We start from the raw sequence: 18253 nt of genomic DNA, 5'->3' as shown, positions 1-18253 counted from the left end.
GATATTCTTCGAAAATCAAATTTATCGGTCAAACCACGTGACCGACCCTTATATCTCGAGCAAACTTGAAAGTTGTCCAACTTAGGATAATAGGACAAAATTTTCAAGACGATAATAGCATTGGAAATATCTAGCTACCCTAGATATAAGTAATGACAATTCGCAATATGAAGCATCAAAGAGCTCCCCACTAGCGCGAAAGGGTATCAAGAGACATCAGCGTCACTACGTCTGTGATACGTAATATAGTCAAATAATTACTACGAACACAGGACATGCACAGAAATCCTGCGCATATTTAAGGTAGTATGCACTTTGAAAGTGAAACACTTAAACATTCGTTTACAAAACTGTCCTAAAACAACCTTTCTAAATGGACTTTGAGAATCAAGAATAAAAATCGGGGATCACGCTGCACAAGATTAAACTATATATGAAACTCAAAATGACTGCTATAAATGTTTAACTCTCAGAAGAAACAAAATCGATTTCGGAATATTAGCAATTAATTTTATACACCAAGACCTTTAAAATGAGTCACCACGTGTGATAGATCAGGATATAATTCTACAGTTTCAGATTAAGAATATCTGTACCTATTTCGTGTTTAATTTTAAAATCTTCAAGCGCCAAATCTAGTGATGTGAATGTTTACAAGTGAATACAAAAAAATTGTATTCCAAAATGTTACCGCTTAAATTGAATATGCATGAATGCCATGGCAAATATCAAACTATATTATCAGTTATCGGCCGCAGCGAACCGAATGATCGGTTTGGCGTCACTTATGTAAATCGAATACATATTGAAACACACATCCTGCTGCTACTATCTATGCTTCTTGTTGCAGTAATCTTGCCTTTTATTGGAAAATGTGTCATTTGGTGGCAAACCCGGGAAATATGTTAAACACATTTATTTGTAAATAACACTGAATTTTGTCACTGGCCGAGTTTGTGTTTTTCCCTCTGTTGTGTTGTATTGTATTGCAAATTTAAACAATATTTCTACACCTTTTGTGTAAAAAACTGTTTTGACATTAAACGACATGTATATATGGTCATGACATGAAACTGGTACCTAGTATACGTTAACTCTGTATTTTCCTTTCCTGCTTACCTCAAATTGTGACCATCTTATAAAGTATTGATGGGTCCCTTAATCCTTGTGTAAATAACCTCATCAGGGAAACTAAACTAAATTAATCGTTTGGGGAATCCTCTCAGAAGGTTATGCTTAGGTACATTTTTTAAACAGTAAAATCTAATCAAATTTCTTGAGACATCCTTCGCAACAACTAAGAGTCTGAAGTAAGGAAACTGCTCCCTCTCTGTTTTTCTGTGAAGATGGAATATGATTTGTGTTGTCTGTACTACTGTCTCTTTACAATGTTTGGGAGACCACAGATGTTATAGGGGTAGCAAAATGTCTAATTTGCGTATGTTGCATAACTTTATTGAGTACACATTAATTTCCCGTAGTTGAATGTCTAAATGCTTTTACCTGGTCAGTGAGAAAATCGTAAAACATGATGTCGAGTATGCATGTCATTTATGGCATAATGACAACATAGTATATCAGTCAGGCCCCTTTCTGCATCAGTCCAAAAGAGACTTTATTGGAAGCATCAGTCCAAAAGAACCTTTATTGGAAGCAAACGCAATGATCTATTAAATAAGGGTAATCAAACTTCAGCACAGACGAGCAAAATTCTGATAGACTTTCTTTCATAAATATTAATCTTACACAAAAATACAATTAATTGGATGTTAAGACTACATGCGTTAGCAAACTTTATGAATAGTTAACTAGAAATGGGACAATGTATGTGTGTAATGTTAATATTCTCTAGATAACGTCTTCGTATTTGTTCTAGGAATTCATTTCTTACACCACGGAGGCAGAAAAATCATCTTGTACCCCCTTACCCCTCTCATAATATTAAGTAAGCTCTTAGTCGGAACTCCAAAATCTTACTAAATTCGCGAGTTATTGAAGAACATTTTGTATATCACGCTTATTGCAATAATTTAAAGTTAATATTGTATATATATAACACAGTTTTAGAGATAACGAGCCAAAGCTTCCAACTTATTTGTCCCTTTATAGAAAGGCCATCGAAGTCTATTGTAATACAAATAGACACGCGTAGTTGTTCAAGTAAGCAGTACGGAGCTCAGCAATTCTTGATATTCATGTAAAAGTTACATAATTATTTTCATTGGCTAGAAGATATCGTGTGACAATCAAAAGGGCAACGACTAAAGTTAGAGTAAACGAAAACAAGAATGTTTAATGAAGCGGTTTTGATTTGCAAAATCAAAATGAAAATGATAGTTTCTGAGAATATCAAGATAAATATACAAGAAATAATGAATATTCGAAGGCTGAAATAAAAAAACAACAACAAAGAATACGAAAAAATAAAAATTGTAGAAAATAAAACCGAACTATTTAGTGCAAATACAACTGGACAAGATGTTTGATATACATTCAGTATAATGGCGTATATTGAAATGTATGGAACAGAATATTAACTGTATACGTAACTCATATCTTTGTAAATGGAACATTTCTATACACTGATATGCGTATTATATGTCTATGCAGATCAAGAGTATACGGAATGCAGATTTTGGCACAGGAAGTGTACACTGTATTTATGCATTAATCAGTATACGTACATGTATACTTAACGTATTTGACACATGTACAGAATCGTTCTATGTATATATATATTGTTGTATATACAGTAGTTTACCTAGTGTACCAGCGTGCCAACTAGGGAGCGCAATGCTAAGGCGTTTATCAATTGTAAATATTTTTTTAAAAAAACGTTAAATTCATGTCAATCATCGCCATAGTACAATTCCTTCACGTTTTGGCAACAGCTAAGCAGATGTTGTGGGCGTGTACTACTGTAGGTTTGAATGACGTGATTGGTGGATGTATATTATAATAGTAGGGCGTTATAAAAAATGCATTTATCATTCGTATAGAGACATGCAAACATAAAAAGGTGAGGGAGGGACTGGCCTGACCATTAGTTAACAGAATTAGAAGCAGACGAAACATGGGAGGAGGCGAAAGCAAGGTAGGATTTACTGTAAATAGATGTCGATTTCCTCACACACGTCGCCAAACTTTGCAAAAGAAACTTCATACCAAAACGTAGCATAATTGTTTTATTAATAGCAAGTACGTATTAACAAGCACGTGTTAACAAGCACGTATTTTAGCCTGTGTTTAGGGTAAATACAGTAGATAAAGGGCAATACAGAATAATACAGGAAACACAAATACAGGCTTTGTATTTTGCCGGTATTTTCCTGTGTAGGCACTCTTACAAATACATTGTAAATACAGGTAAAGAAAGGTTAATACAGATAATAAATACAATCTGTATCAATCATGTATTTGCTATGAATTTGTAGGGTTTAAATTCTCCTATTTTTATTTGTGTATTTGGGATGTATTTCCATGACTTGAATTGGCATGTAGTATGCCTAGATTTGCAATTAATTTCTCAGCCCCAAAGGAACTGAGTGCACCTTTTAGCTATATGGCTAGACACATTGCTGAAATTAAACATTCACAAGGCATTTAAAGACTAATCTTGCCGAAGTCTTCCGACAGAAAGGAATATGTATAATAAAAGGTCATAACCGATCGTCAAACTGCTGCAATCAAAACACAATCTGCTATTTTAGAAATGCAGAGGCACATCAAAATATGGTCTTTGGTTGAAATAGTTCAAAATTCATTATAGCAGTAGTGTACAAATTAGTACTGGAGAATGTGTATTTTCTTTGTAATACAGCCTTAAAACATCTCTGGTCAGCGTGATCACCTTTTACTTCCATACACACGGGACCGTGACATACACTCAGTGTATCTGCTGGTTGAATGATTTCCCTAGATTACCAGTGTATCCCTGTCCAGCCAAACAGATAAATTCTGTTATACTATTTTTAATGAAAACATTATTTCAGTAGATGTGGAAACATAATGAAAACAGTTGATACAGTAAGGGAGCGGTCAGTTATTATGGCCTGGGGTGGGCCGGCAAATTCTTCTTGCGCATCGGTCAAAGTAAGTGAACCATCCCCCCTACCCACTGACACCAAAAATTGATGACCCCTTTTAAGGTGACGAAAATTTCATGATACCCACCCCCCCCCCCCCCCCAACATTGCTGAGTAAATCTGCACACACAAACACCTCTGGAGGAGGGGCATAATAGAATAAAAAAATTCACAGATTTTTTCGAATGACCCTCCTTTCAAACTCACAAGGTGTTAATGCACAGATTTCCCATTCTGACTAGCTATAACGTAACTTTGAAATTGTCCCTCAAAGGGATTGGATAGGAATTACAGGTGGATGGCAATATTTTAGCACAAGCATGTTTGTACAAGATTTTGATATTTGGATTTAATTGACTATCGGCTACTGACACTTTTGATTCACTATACATGGTAGTCTATGAGAAAACGTTTTCAATGCAAAATTATATCTTTGCATTTACAGATATTTCATAATTGACATAAATGTATTTACTTATAATTGGAATAGGGTTGTTACAACTGGTATGTGGACAAAAATGACTTAGAATTTCACCAACAATGTTCATCCACTATACATGGGAGTCTATGATAAAATTGTGAATATTTTTTTTCTAATGAAAAACTTGCTATACTTGTGCATTTACAGACATTCAATAATTAACATAATTGTACTTGATTAGAATATGATGCTTAAAGGTGCATATTATATATAAAAGAAATCTGATTTTGGAATTTCACTGAAAAATTCATCCACTATACATTGGGGTCTATGAGGAAACAATGAATAATTTTTTCCAATACAAAAATAAGTAAACTTGTGTATTTAAGTACTTCAAATTATCAATTCAATGTACTTGATTAGACAAGCTAAGGATTTTGGAATATCACCGAAATGTAGATTTACAATATATGGGAGTCTATGAGGAAACTATGAATAATTTCTTTCCAAAACAAAAATAGGAGAATCTTCGTATTTTCGTTACTATCAATTATTAGTATAAATGTGCTTGATTAGGCTAGGCTGTGTGCAAGAAATTGGATTTTAGAATTTCACCGTAATATTGATTCACTGTACGTGGCAATCTATGAGGAAACTATGATTTTTTTTTCCAATGCAAAACTATCTAAATCTGTGTATTTATAGACGTTTTATAGTACTTTGTTAGACTAGGATGGTTAAAGGTTGATATGTGTGCAAAAATTGGATTTTGGAATTTTACGAAATGTTAATTCACTATACATTTGAGTCTATGACAAAACTATGAATTAAATTTGTGCTTTTATAGATGTTTGTTAATTGATACAAATGTACTTGATTCAAATAGGGTATTTGAAAGTTCAGATGTGGACAACAAGTATGATATTGGAATTTCACTTAAAAGTATATTTTCACTTTTCATGGGACTAGTAGTCTATAGGTAACTGTTAAATAATTTCCTTGACAAAACTTGCTGTATCTCTAAACATGTAAGTAATAGGAATTGTTCATTGCCCTCAGTGAGAACGATTTACAATAAGACAAGCTTCAGAACTGCCAAGGCCAGATGTTCATGTGACAGATAATTGTACTTGTGTTCAGATTTAGTTAAATGACTTCAGAGAATGAAATCATGCTACGAATCATTTCTATCTCCCAGAATGTTTCTGAACACTGAAACTGCTTTTTAACTTGACGGATACTTACGAAAATTAAGTGACACCTCTGAGCTGCTTGAAAAATACATGATCCCGCCCTTTGCAGTTTTCAAATTTAAGGTGACCCCCACCTAGATTTTGCCTGCCCACCCCGGCCGTAATAACTGAACGCTCCCTAAATGGATTGTGGTATGGTCCTTATAGTGTTATATGTATCATTCATAAATACCAGCAATGGCTCTGTTAACCTGTAAAATTTATAAGAGTATAAACCAGTAAAACTATGACAGCCAACGATGATCACACAAGCAAGGCTTGGTACAGTGGTTTGGGAAAGGGTGACCAGATCATAGTCATCTCGACCCCAAATATCTCTTTTTTACATCCATGCCCAAGTCAACCCTTTTTTTTACGTCAATGATCAGATCTCCAGTCACTAAATAGATTGTCTGCTTGACTTTCTATTTTCAAATACCTCGTTCTGCCGAGCTATGTCCGAGATTCCAAGACGGACTGGCTCAAAAATATGTGATGAACAATGCACGCTGGGAGTCTTCATTGTGAAAAATGATGACTGGCATGCATACTGACTTAACCCCAAACAGTGGTAGCGAGTGAAGCCAATTTACGGCTTCTGCATTGCATTTTAGCTACACCATGAAGGTCAGCCTATACCTTGATGGCTACATTTAGCCTTAGAGAACTGGAAAACAATTGTACATTTTACCAGGGCAAGGCAAAACAGTTTCAAATAGCATATAAACTTATGATACAACTTTTGATCTATTATGAACATATGGAATGTGAGGTGAGATTAAAAATCAAAGTAAATAAAATTCTATTGTTCTTTTTGCATGGAATTCATCTGTGTTGGTAGCCAAATTAAAGTCAATTGAACTTTTGATCTCAACACGCTAGATTTTAGTCACTGAAATTTTTGGTTGCAGCACTACAACCTTCGTCAGCAGAATAACCCAGTCTCAATGTAGTGCCGTAACCGAAAATTTCAGTGACTAAAATCTGGCGTGTTGAGATCAAAAGTTCAATTGACTGTAAAAATTCTATGTGTCTATAAAAAATCTAGAAATTTTTTTTTTTCGAAAAATTCCGCAAATCAAACTACTACAATTGTACTTAAGCTTTTTTCTCATATCATTTGGCAACTCTCCGATCACGAGATTCTTCTCCCAGCTATTTTCATATTACAACCTGGCAGTTATTTAAAATTAGCCCTATTTATCTGACATTATCCAGGCATCAGTGTGCACTGTGTGAAGAGTTTTTCCACCACGGATCTGTGCTCTGTGGCAAAAACACCTTGCCACGTAATTTACCATTCTTCTTATTGCAATCAATGTATTATTTTTATTCGACAGCTACCTGTTAGATAAGAGCCCGCAAATTGACCAATCTGTTGACACTATTAGGTGTTTGATAAGGCCACAGCGCCTGTACAGGCCCTGGCACTAACCACTTTTTGTCAATGGGCTAACCAACCAAGTAAACACCGATCTACATCATAGACAACAGAGATCGACCCAACTATTATTAACGCCCACAGCAAAAATGTCCCTGGTCATGAGTTTGGTTCTATTTCCCAAGGCTTAGGTGACCCAAATCAAACCAATGTACAACATGTGGTTTTGTTGTTGTTAGAACGTGACGGTTAGTCCAAGGAGTGTCGAGTGATCGTGATTAACGCAGATATTGAAGCCACATGCATAGTCTTTTCATGCCAGTTTGCTTGTCCGACCGCACGCTTGTTCAACAATTCCTGTCTCAAGACTGAAATTTGTGCATGTGCATCGCTGGACGCACGACAGTTGTTTACTTTATTGGCGAATTGCGGGTAAAACCCCAGCGTCGTCAATGTAAACGGGATCTTAATATTACAGAAAAAAGACCACGTAATTCGAGAACAAAAGTGATTATTATCTTAAACTTAATGGGAAATTAACATCGTGAAATAAATGGTCCAATTAATAGAGAAGGCGATTGTGAAATTTTATATGAAACATGTTTGTTATATGGCGATTGGTTCAAAGGATGGTGAAACTTTGGTGCTCCGATATCGACAAATGGCCGACAGTCAGGAGTTCTATACTGTACGTCATAAATGAAAACAAATGGATAAAGGGTCATGTCAAAAAGCAAAGTGTCAGCTGTCACAAGACACGTCGCGACACGCCGATCGATGGACGAAGCGTAAGATGTGTCGGCGCTTGAAAATAAATAATAAATAGAAAAAAATATAACTTGTGACAGGCAGCTAATATAAAATATATTAGACGTGTAGTGCATAAAATAAAATAATTATAAACTGACATCACCAATCATAAGAAACGCGATGTTGAAGACCATTTTAACATTCTGAGAAGACCATGGCGACCATTTTCGTGTGAGTATACTGAGTTTGCAAACTTGCGAAACCAATATCAGAAGACTTCAACTCTTTGGCTGCCATCTGCCGGATCCGTAATGCCAGTGAAATTTCGGTAAAATATCCTTAGATCTTCGTAATCCGTAGAGCGTAATTGTGCAAGCCGACCGTGATTTCCAAAAGAACATGATAGGTGCATTGAAGCACAGAATATCTCTCCCCCTCTCTCTCTCTCTCTCTCTCTCAGTCTAGCTGTTTAGATGTTGTGGTTTGTCGAAATGTATTTCAGTTTGCGGTCAGCACTCAATGTTGATATCCATTTCTAATAACGTATATGGTCTCTGTGGTGAATTAAAAGTGTTACTCCTGCCGTGTTCATTATCAGACACTAAGAACAGGAACAACACTGGTAATTGCGTCTTTAGTCTTAAAATCCAGTAAAACTGTTAAATGATGACGTGCCAAAGCATGGAGCAATTTATCAAAAGTCTAGAAACTTAAACGCACTGGCAAGTTCCTACTGAATCATGTAGAGTCGCATGCAGGCAAGGATGTGGTTGTAACAAACTTTATTACTGCTCAAAAATGCAAGTTAATGCGATACACAAAGTGGCCTCAAGAGGGCGTGCTAACAGAAGGTGATATCAGCATTGTGCATAGACTCTGCTTATGCATTGACATTATATCCCTCTCCACCTGGATGAAATGAACATGTGTTGAGAGCGTGTTTCAAACGTCATGAGATTATCAAATGGGATAAGCAAAGTGTCTCTCGGGTCCGTCTGTTCTCATATTCTGATGCACTTAGATTGTTTTTTGTTGAATGATTGTTCATGAAAGTGTTCATAGCTTGAAACAAATGTTCTTAACAAATAACACTAACAATTTAAACATTAAATATTCAAAACTAACTGGAGGGGAGAGGTTACTAGCACAATTCACCCTCAAGGTGGATCTTCAGCATCAACCTTCCCTAGACAATGTAATGTGGTCCTTAAGATAAGCTGGTGATCTACGTTCTCGGTTTTAGTAACGTTGAACTTGTTGCTCGCATATGTTGGTGGTCAAACTGACTGGTGTTTATCAGCAAAGTCAGTAGAAGCTGGTGATTCTTATGGTTGTTCTCTCTGACTATCATTCAGGTCAGGGTCTGGTTTGCTTTTGAGGATTTTGAAATGAGATGAGTTGCGAGTCACTTCATGGTTTCCTCTTGTTGCAGTTACCGTACTAACTTTCGTTGTTGAAACTTGGTAGTGGTCAGCCTTGTATGGAGACATCTTTTTTGGTATGTGTCCTTCACATTTGACTAGTATGAAGTCTTCTACTTTGACAGGAATCTAAGGAATAATCTGTCGCGTATCTGTATGTGTCTTCATTTTTGACTTATGTTTCTTGTCACGTGTGCGTACTTTCTATTCGTCCACTCAGGTGACTGTTTCCGGCAGGCGTGTTATAAGGGGCCACCCAAACAGGAGTGTAGCTGGTGGTTCACCTGTGGTTGAGTTAGAGGTTGCTCTGTAGTTTCTGAGGAAGCAATAAATTTCTTGTCGCCACGATTTTCCTTCTGTGTGACATGGTCTGTAGACTTTCTTTATTGTCTTCATCAGGCGTTCAACTTCACTATTTGCTCTTGGCCATCTGTGGGTTACTTTACGGTGTTTGAAGCCCAAAATACTTTGCAAAAGCTGCAAACTCGTCTCCGTTAAAGGGTGGTACATTATCTGACCATACAACTTTGGAATGCCAAATACTGAGAATATGCGATCCAGCTTTGGAATCACTGCTTGGGCAGAGGTTGATTTAATGATGTCAATTTCTGGAAAACGACTGTATTTGTCTTTGATGACTATTAGGTATTCTCCTGTTGACAGGTCTGAGAAATCAACACTGACTTATAGCCATGGTCCGTTTGGCAGTTTGGACATCTTTAGTGGTTATCGGCTGTTGTCTACTTTGGTTCCTTGGCAGGGAATACAAGAGACTTAACTGTTTTTTCAACCATTGCAACTATGTTTGGGAAACAAACCTCTTCTCTCAATAACTGCTTGATCTTCACAATTCCTTGATGACCTACGTGTGCAATGTTGACTATGGTTTGTTTAAGTCGACTTGGAATGATGATTCTGCTCCCACAAAGTATTAGATTGTTGGCTTTCGTAACGCTGAGCTCATGGCGTACTTTGTGCATACATTTTAGTACCGTGAAAACTTTGGTGTTTTTAGTCTGATTAACTTTCTTGTACCACTGACCATCTCTGACTGCTTTGATGGAAAGGTGTAGAGCTTCATCATCCAATGTAGCTTGCTGTATGTCACTGATGAGTACTGTTTTAGGTACTGTATGTTGACTTATGAAGTTGATATGCTCTTCGGCTATCTTTTCTTCATGACTTGAATGCTTGGATGGCCGTAATGGATGGCGTGCCATGTAGTCTGCAGGGTTCAGCTCACCCGGATGGTACACTACCTCAAAGGTGTATTCCTAAAGTTTCAGAATCCATCTCTCGCTGCGTGTAGGTGGCTTGGCTGTGGGTTTGTTAAACAGCGGTACCAGGGGTTTGTGATCCGTTATCACTTGAAATTGGCTTCCATATTAGTAGAGATGAAAGTGTAGTACTCCCTAAGTGACAGCTAGAGCTTCTCTTTCAGTCTATGAGTATCTTTGCTCTACTGGTGTGAGGGATCTACTGGCAAGTGCTATAACAGAAATGTGATAATTGGCATCTGGCTGTGCAATGATAGCCGCTAGTCCTACAGGGCTGGCATCAACGATTACTTCAGTTTTCTTCTTTGGGTTGAAGTATGCTAGTATGCAATCAGCTGCTAGCTTCTCTTTTATTAAGTCTAGAGCATTCTGTTCTGTTTCTCTCCATTTCCATGTTGTATCGTTTTTGGTGAGTGCTCTGAGTGGCTCAGATATTGTGGCCAGGTCTTGAACAAACGTACAACAGTAGGTCACCATGCATAAGAACGACTTCACTTCTGTGCTATTGCGTGGTGGTTGGGAATCCTTAATTGCCAAAACCTTCTTAGGGTCAGGTGAAATACCATCTCGGCTGAATATACTCCTGTAGAATTCCACCTTGTCTTTTCTGAATTCACACTTTTCTTTTTTGAGTGTTAGCTTATTTTCTCGTAGAGATTGTAGACAGGATTCTACCCGGTGGTCATGGTTTTCAACACTACCATATGCTAAGGTATCGCCACTGATGTTTATTACACTTCCAAGCCCTTGCAGTGCAGAACGTATGTACTTCTGGAAAATTTCAGCCGCTGAACAAAATTCAAATTCAGGCGTTTATAGCGAAATAGACCAATGTGCGTTGAGAAGACAGTGAGATGACGAGATTCAGGAGCAAGTTCGATCTGATAGTTTCCGGCATTTAGGTCTAGTTTTGTAAACACCGTCGCTCCGTTTAGGTCTGCAATTATATCGTCCAGTGTAGGGATAATGTGTCTCTCTCTTGATATGGCTTTTTTGGCTTCTCGCATGTCTACAGATATTCAGACTTCGTCTTGTTTTCTTGGACTTTTGTACTACTTGGATCGGTGATACCCAAGTTATAGATTCATCACCAACTTTTTCTATGATATTCAGATGAAGCGATTTCTGTATCTCTTTCTCTGTCTTCTTTCTCACATGGAAAGGTATGCGGCGATGTGGTTGCACAACAGGTTTTATGGATCTGTCTTCATGTAACTGACACTGTACTCCATCTAGTTTACCAATACCATGAAACAGGTTGCCATACTTGTCAAACCATTGATGAGTGTTGTCAGGGGATACCGCATGACCTCATCTGTTATTTGGATCATGTTGAGTGTGCTAGCTGTATTGTAGCAAAGAAGTGTGTCTCCATCTCGTTTCGTCATTACAAATCTTGCTAGACAGGATTGAGATCCATGTGTTAATTCAGCAGATATTGTGCGTTTTACTCCTAATAGTATGTGTGCCATAAGCATATGGGCGCGTTTTCTGATGAGTGTGTCATTTCGGTTTTCTGTGTGGGAGCTCATTTATTGAGTAACTCATAACATTGATTGTTGCACCGGTGTCTACGAGTACTAGAAGAAGAACTGTGTTGTTCAGGTTAAGTGTTGCCACCGGTCTTTGGTCTGTGCATAGAGTCTGTGGATTTACACGGAAGACATATTCTCCTTCTGAGCTGTCAGTTTCATGTCTTACTGCCTTGACCTTGACCTCTTTGGTGCTAGCTCACCTCTTGATCTACAACACTTTGCAAAATGGATCTGTGTTTTGCTGAAGTTGCATGACTTTCATATGGCAGGCATGCTTTGTCATGGGGGTATTTTCGTCCGCAGTTATAGCATTTATTGCTTTGTCCAGATGACTGAGACCTGTTGTTCTGTCTAGATGCCTGAGACCTGTATCTATTATGCTTGGCTCTTTGTTGACTGTGTCGCTGTTTCATAGCATTGACAGTTGCTGTCTCACTGTGTCTCTCCATACCTTGTGCCTGAGACTCAGAAACTTAAAATGTTCTTGCTATATGAAGGCGTTGAGTGAGTGATAGCTCTTAACGTAGGGCACGGCATCTTACTAGAGCAGATAAGCATCAACGAATTATCTGTGACTTAACTCCCTGTTCCTTGTCATGGAATTCACAAGTTGCCGCTAGCCGTGTGTTATACGCATCTAAATTTTTATCTTTGTCTTGCATGGTTTCTCCAAATCTAAAACGTTCACATTCGATGTTGGATTTACGCAAGAAGTAGGACTGTAATTTGTCACGACCTGTCTTGTAATCGACACCCGTATCTGACAGTGTATCAAATTTATCCGACACTTAATCCCCAGCGTAGTGGAGTAAAAGGGCGCGTTTCTGTTTGTCGTAAGTTATTTTGAATGCTACAAATGTATTTTCAATTTTTCACTATGGCCCCAGTATCTGGCGCATTGTTTGGATTGTTGTTACAAAAATGATTTTCAATGTCGGATTTCAAACGAACAGGAATAGCCTTGTAAATACATTGCAAAGACAAAGAAATAATACGCTGTGAATGAATCGCAACTCTATCACACAAATCTGAAGAAGTTAACCAACGATTTTCCACACTATTGAAATGATCACCTATAGTTGTAACTTTAGCGTTGGCAAAGGCTGGTACAGTAAAAGGAGACTTATAAACGGGATGCACAATAAGTGGATTTTGAAACAGAGGCTATTTAAGAATGTCGGGAACACTCAGTGGGATTCCTTCTCGAATTTTGTCAACAGAATTCCAACAATGTATAAATCGCGATAAAAAGCAGGAATAGCAGCATTACAAAAATCAATGTCAGTTGTAAGAAGTAAATATTTGTCATAATGAGACAACTAACTCTTCTAAAATAAAAATATGTGAAAAAATAAGACGGATGATGAACATCCTGATACAAATACTTTTGAATATAACTGAGACGTAAAGAAATACAACAAGTTTTAAGATGAATAAGGCCTTGGCCACCTTGAATGAGAGGTTAGTGCAGAGTTTCCGAAGGAATCCAATGACGTCCTTGCTAGAAAAATCTCAGAAAAAGGGTTTGAAGGTAAGAAGTTGTTTGATCATCGGGATTTGTACAAGTCAATCTGTGAAGTAATTTTGATGCAATCAGCCGATTGATGACTAAAACACGACTTCTGTAAGACAAGCCAGGTGCAAATGACGACCAAAACTTCACCTTGTTTTCAGTGATGTTCACTAATTCAGACCAATTTTTCTGACAATAATTATTTGAGTTACCAACATACACACCGATCAATTTTAACCCTGTTGAGTTCCATTTGATATTTAATGGCGTGTCAGTACGATTTCGCCAACTACCAGCCCAGACACCTTCAGATTTCTTTAGGTTAACTTTTGCATTAGACGCATTTTCATACAACTTAAGGGTGGACTTTAAGTTACTAAAATCTTCATTTCTAGTAATAAAAACTTCAACATCGTCGGCATACGCAGAAAGGCATGTAGGACTAGGAGCTTCTGGTATTATCAATCCCCTTATGTTACTGTTATTCCTAACCGTATCTAAAAATGCTTCTAAGGCAATCACATAAAGTTGACCAGAAAGACAGCAACCTTGACGAATCCCACGATTAATTGAAATTGGAGCGGTAATGGAACTATTTATCTTTAACACTGACTGAATATCTGTATAGAGAGTTTTAATGTAATTATTAAAGCGGTGACCAAACCAAAGAGCTCAGAGTTTTAAAAAGATGATCATGCTTGACACGGTCAAAAGCCTTTTCCTGGTCTAGAGCAATAATACCCAGAGGTGAGTTTGTGTCATTGGCATAGAAAATACTGTCCTGTAATAAATTCACATTATCAAATATGTGACGATTTGGAATAGAGCAGGATTGATCAACATGAATTATCTTGGAAAGAACATTACGTAAACGAATTGAGAGAGCTTTCGTGACAATTTTATAATCGCTACATAACAAGCTAATGGGTCTCCAGTTCTTGACTAAAGTGTTGTCTCCAGCTTTCGGGTGAAGACTTAGCACTGCTCTCCGACAAGAAATAGGAAGCTGATCATTACGGAAACACTCAATGAATACCTTATGAAGGTCTTGACCAATAACAGACCAAAACGTTTTGTAAAATTCATTAGGCAAACCATCCATTCCTGGAGTACGGTCAGTTGAAAGTTGTTTTACAGCAAAGGTAAGTTCATCAAGAGTAATTTCACCATCAAGATAATCACGATCTTCCTCATTTAATTGCGCCAAATTGTCGAGAATTTCCGACTGAGCATCAACGTCAACATTTTCAGCAGAATAAAGATCCTTGTAGAAACTGTAAAAAATGTCACGAATTTCATCAGGATTTTCCGTTATTGAGCCATCAGCACGTTTCATGTGTATAATGGGCTTTGACCTTCCCCTCTCTCGTTCAAGGGAAAAGAAGAAACTGTTCGAGACATCACTGTGGGTAAGTAATTGATGACGAGATCGTACAGCTGCACCTCTGCTCATCAGGTCTACCAACTGAGCCAGAGAACTTTTCTTTTGTTGGTATTCATTAAAGAGACTTTGATCTTCGTGTAAACTTTTCTCAAGTTCTCGAATTTCCTTTTCCAATCGCAATTTATCCCATTTCAGGTTGTACTGGTTTGAAGCACAATACTGCTGAGTTAAAAGTTTGATTTTCCATTTTCCAATCTCCCACCATGTCCACAAATCACAATATCGATTCTGTTGCTGTCTCCAGTTTAACCAAAACTGCGTAATGATATCTTTATACAGTTCATGATTCAAGATGCTTGTATTAAGACACCATATTGGGTTGCGGTATTTGACTTTTTTTATAACACAGAAAGAAGTAACACAGAAAGAAATCAAACACCGCAACCCAATATGGTTAATGATCAGAAAGTATTCATTGATGAGAAACGTGAGCGCACAGTGATGAATTGAAGCCACCGTGATGCTTGACTTCATCCAATTGTTGATGTAAATACTGTCAGACGAGCCTTTTTGTCATTTCTGTGCCAGGTGTAATTACGGCTGTTCCCATGGTAGTGACGCCAACTATCAACAAGCCCGTACTTGTGAATTAAATTAGTAAAATAGCGAACTGCACACATGTCAGACTCCTTACAATTGATTCTGTCCAATTCTTCATTCAAAGTACAATTAAAATCTCCACCAGAATAACTACACTGTCAACATCTAAACTTGATAGCAGATCATTCAGCTTGGTAAAACACCACAACCGTTCATTGGAAGTAGTATGTCCATACACATTAATAATGTTGACTAGGCTGCCATCAACGTTTGCTTGCACGTGCAGTAAATGTCCAGGAATTGGTTCTGATGTGCGAATGATATCAATTGTAGAGGAGGGCGAAAACAATATTGCAACACCTGCACTGTTTGTTGAACCATGTGACAAAATGCAACGTCCTCTCCAAATCAAAGGCCATACTTTTTCATCCCTGGGTATACTGTGACTTTCTTGTAAAAGGTAACAAGAAGCTGGGTTGGCATGCTTGAAAAATTCAAAAACTTGAAAGCGTTTCATCGAGTCTCGACACCCACGAACATTCAGCGTTTCACAGGACAGAGCAATGCATCTAAACAGGAATGAGAGATGCTTCCACGTGACGAAAATGAATTAAAGTGAAGACTCAATCGCAGTTGACCTACCAGGAGTTCTGATATAGTCCTTGATTTTACATACCAGTTTGTAGATGCTAGCTCTTGTTGCGCTGTTCACAGGCTGTGAAGAGCGATATCCCAGCAACATTTTCGCAAGCTCTTTCAAATTTGGATGAAAGTCAAAGCAATCATGATTAAACTTCTTTGAATGCTTTGTATTTTCCAAGAAATCTGCAGTCGATTGAGTCGATACATCATGCAAAAAAGAAGAATCTGAATGTCCGACAGCAAAGATTCAGTGTCATCAGTCTCTCTTTGCGATGAATCTTTGAAACTGTCTTCTGTTGACTGCCTTGCAATGCGTTGAGTAGAAAGCGGTGAGAATGAGATGCTCTGAGAAACATCTGCAGACACATCCATGTTCATCGATGCATTGGTCTTGTCTGCAATGTCTTGAGAATCCGGAACAAAATCAGAAAGTCCGGAAAGAACAAGCGATGGAGTGCAAGCCGGAGAAGAAACTGAGGAATCCAAAGCTTGCTTAAAACACAGGTCCAGAGAAGGGGAAAAGGCGATGGAAGAGTTCGTACCCTCTCATCATCAGTAGTAGTAGTTTATTGCATTTCAAGGCCTCCAGCCTATTTGCAAGGAGTTACAACATTAAAAAATCATACAAACGAATGATTTGACTGGTAAGGAGAAATTACAATTGAGTTTCAACTGAAAAAATTCTGATCGAAGCTGAAAAGCTTTATAAACAAATTTGCATAACTTAAATAAAGTATTCTAATCTATTGATCGTAACAAACGTAGAAATGTACACTTATTTGGATGGATGTGAAATTTGTACTTTAAACAAATCTTGTCAAAGACAGGACATTCTAAGAGGAAAATGAAACTGATCGTCGACCTTATTGGATTTGCACATTTTGCAACTTCTTTCAATTCTTGCAACACCGGTGTGTCTACCTTCCTCCATTTGTAACGGAAGACAAGAATGACGAAAAAAAGCAAATGTTTGAAGTACTTTGAAGTCGAGCTTCAAGAACAAATATATTTATACGTCTAATGTGTTCTCAACTTCAATATAGGTGCGCATTTTTGGTTTCCTGCTGACAGTTTCCCCACCATTTTTGTTTATATACATCTTTAATTCTCAAGTCAAACTCATGCAGGAATATGGCTTTTTCACCAATTTTCCGTGCCAGCCAAACGTATCCAAAGCCATATGAATATAAAATATACTCTCAGGACGTCGCCTAGTTTTGACGTCCCACTACATCAAGCTTTACAAGCATAGCAATCGCATAAGCTTGACATGGCAGTCTGGAAGGTTGTAATTCAATTACTCTTACCCAAAACTAACAAAACGCTAAAGTGGAAAAAAATATGAAATTTACTACATTCAGCAACCACCGCGTCATTTTGTGCACTCAATGGTAGACCATTATATAATATGCAAAATTTTTTTGAACTTTTTCCAGTTTTTCATAATACCGATATCCCCATATTTCACAGGCATAAAGCATGATGGGCAAACTAATTGAATCAAATAACATAAAGTGCGTTATGAATGGAAATTCCCCCACCTTTGTAGAAAAAGTGACATAACCTTTGATGCTTTGTTCGCCTGATCAGCTAAAGTAGATAACCAGGTGTTTCAAGACGAAATTAAAATTCCTTGATATTTGTAGTAGCTTACAACTTCAATACATCGACCATTTAATACCCATTTTCTGCCGAGCTCTATGGCTATCATTTCTAAATACCATAACTTTGGTCTTTTTTTAAATTCAAACGCTTTTGAGAAGTCTCACAAATAAACAATAGAATTTCCCCCTTTAACACTAAGATATTCCTGTACAATCGCATGTAAAACAAAATATGATCAACAGTAGAATGCTGCTTTCGGAAACCAGCTTGGGAGTCAGACCTTACATCATTATTCTCTGCCCATGATGTCAACCTTTCGTTCAAAATTGATGTGAAAATTTACCAAACACGTTTAAAAGTGAGATACCACGATCACGCCAGTAGTTCAATCTTGTGGGAAATATTCA

At 37.5% G+C, this 18253-nt stretch overlaps 1 protein-coding gene across 1 annotated transcript in view; it reads left to right on the top strand.

The window, feature by feature from the left end:
* Window positions 1–2988: 2988 nt before the first annotated feature.
* The window catches only part of LOC139128284 (uncharacterized), a 34150-nt gene continuing 18885 nt past the window's right edge, over window positions 2989–18253 (top strand). Inside the window, exon 1 of the mRNA XM_070694087.1 lies at window positions 2989–3094. The gene's annotated coding sequence lies outside the window, so the exon portion shown is untranslated. The remainder of the gene's footprint in view (window positions 3095–18253) is intronic.

This window comes from Ptychodera flava, unplaced genomic scaffold (assembly GCF_041260155.1).
Source record: "Ptychodera flava strain L36383 unplaced genomic scaffold, AS_Pfla_20210202 Scaffold_47__1_contigs__length_1083325_pilon, whole genome shotgun sequence".
NCBI classification, from domain to species: domain Eukaryota; kingdom Metazoa; phylum Hemichordata; class Enteropneusta; family Ptychoderidae; genus Ptychodera; species Ptychodera flava.
This window is presented reverse-complemented; position numbering and strand designations above follow the sequence as displayed.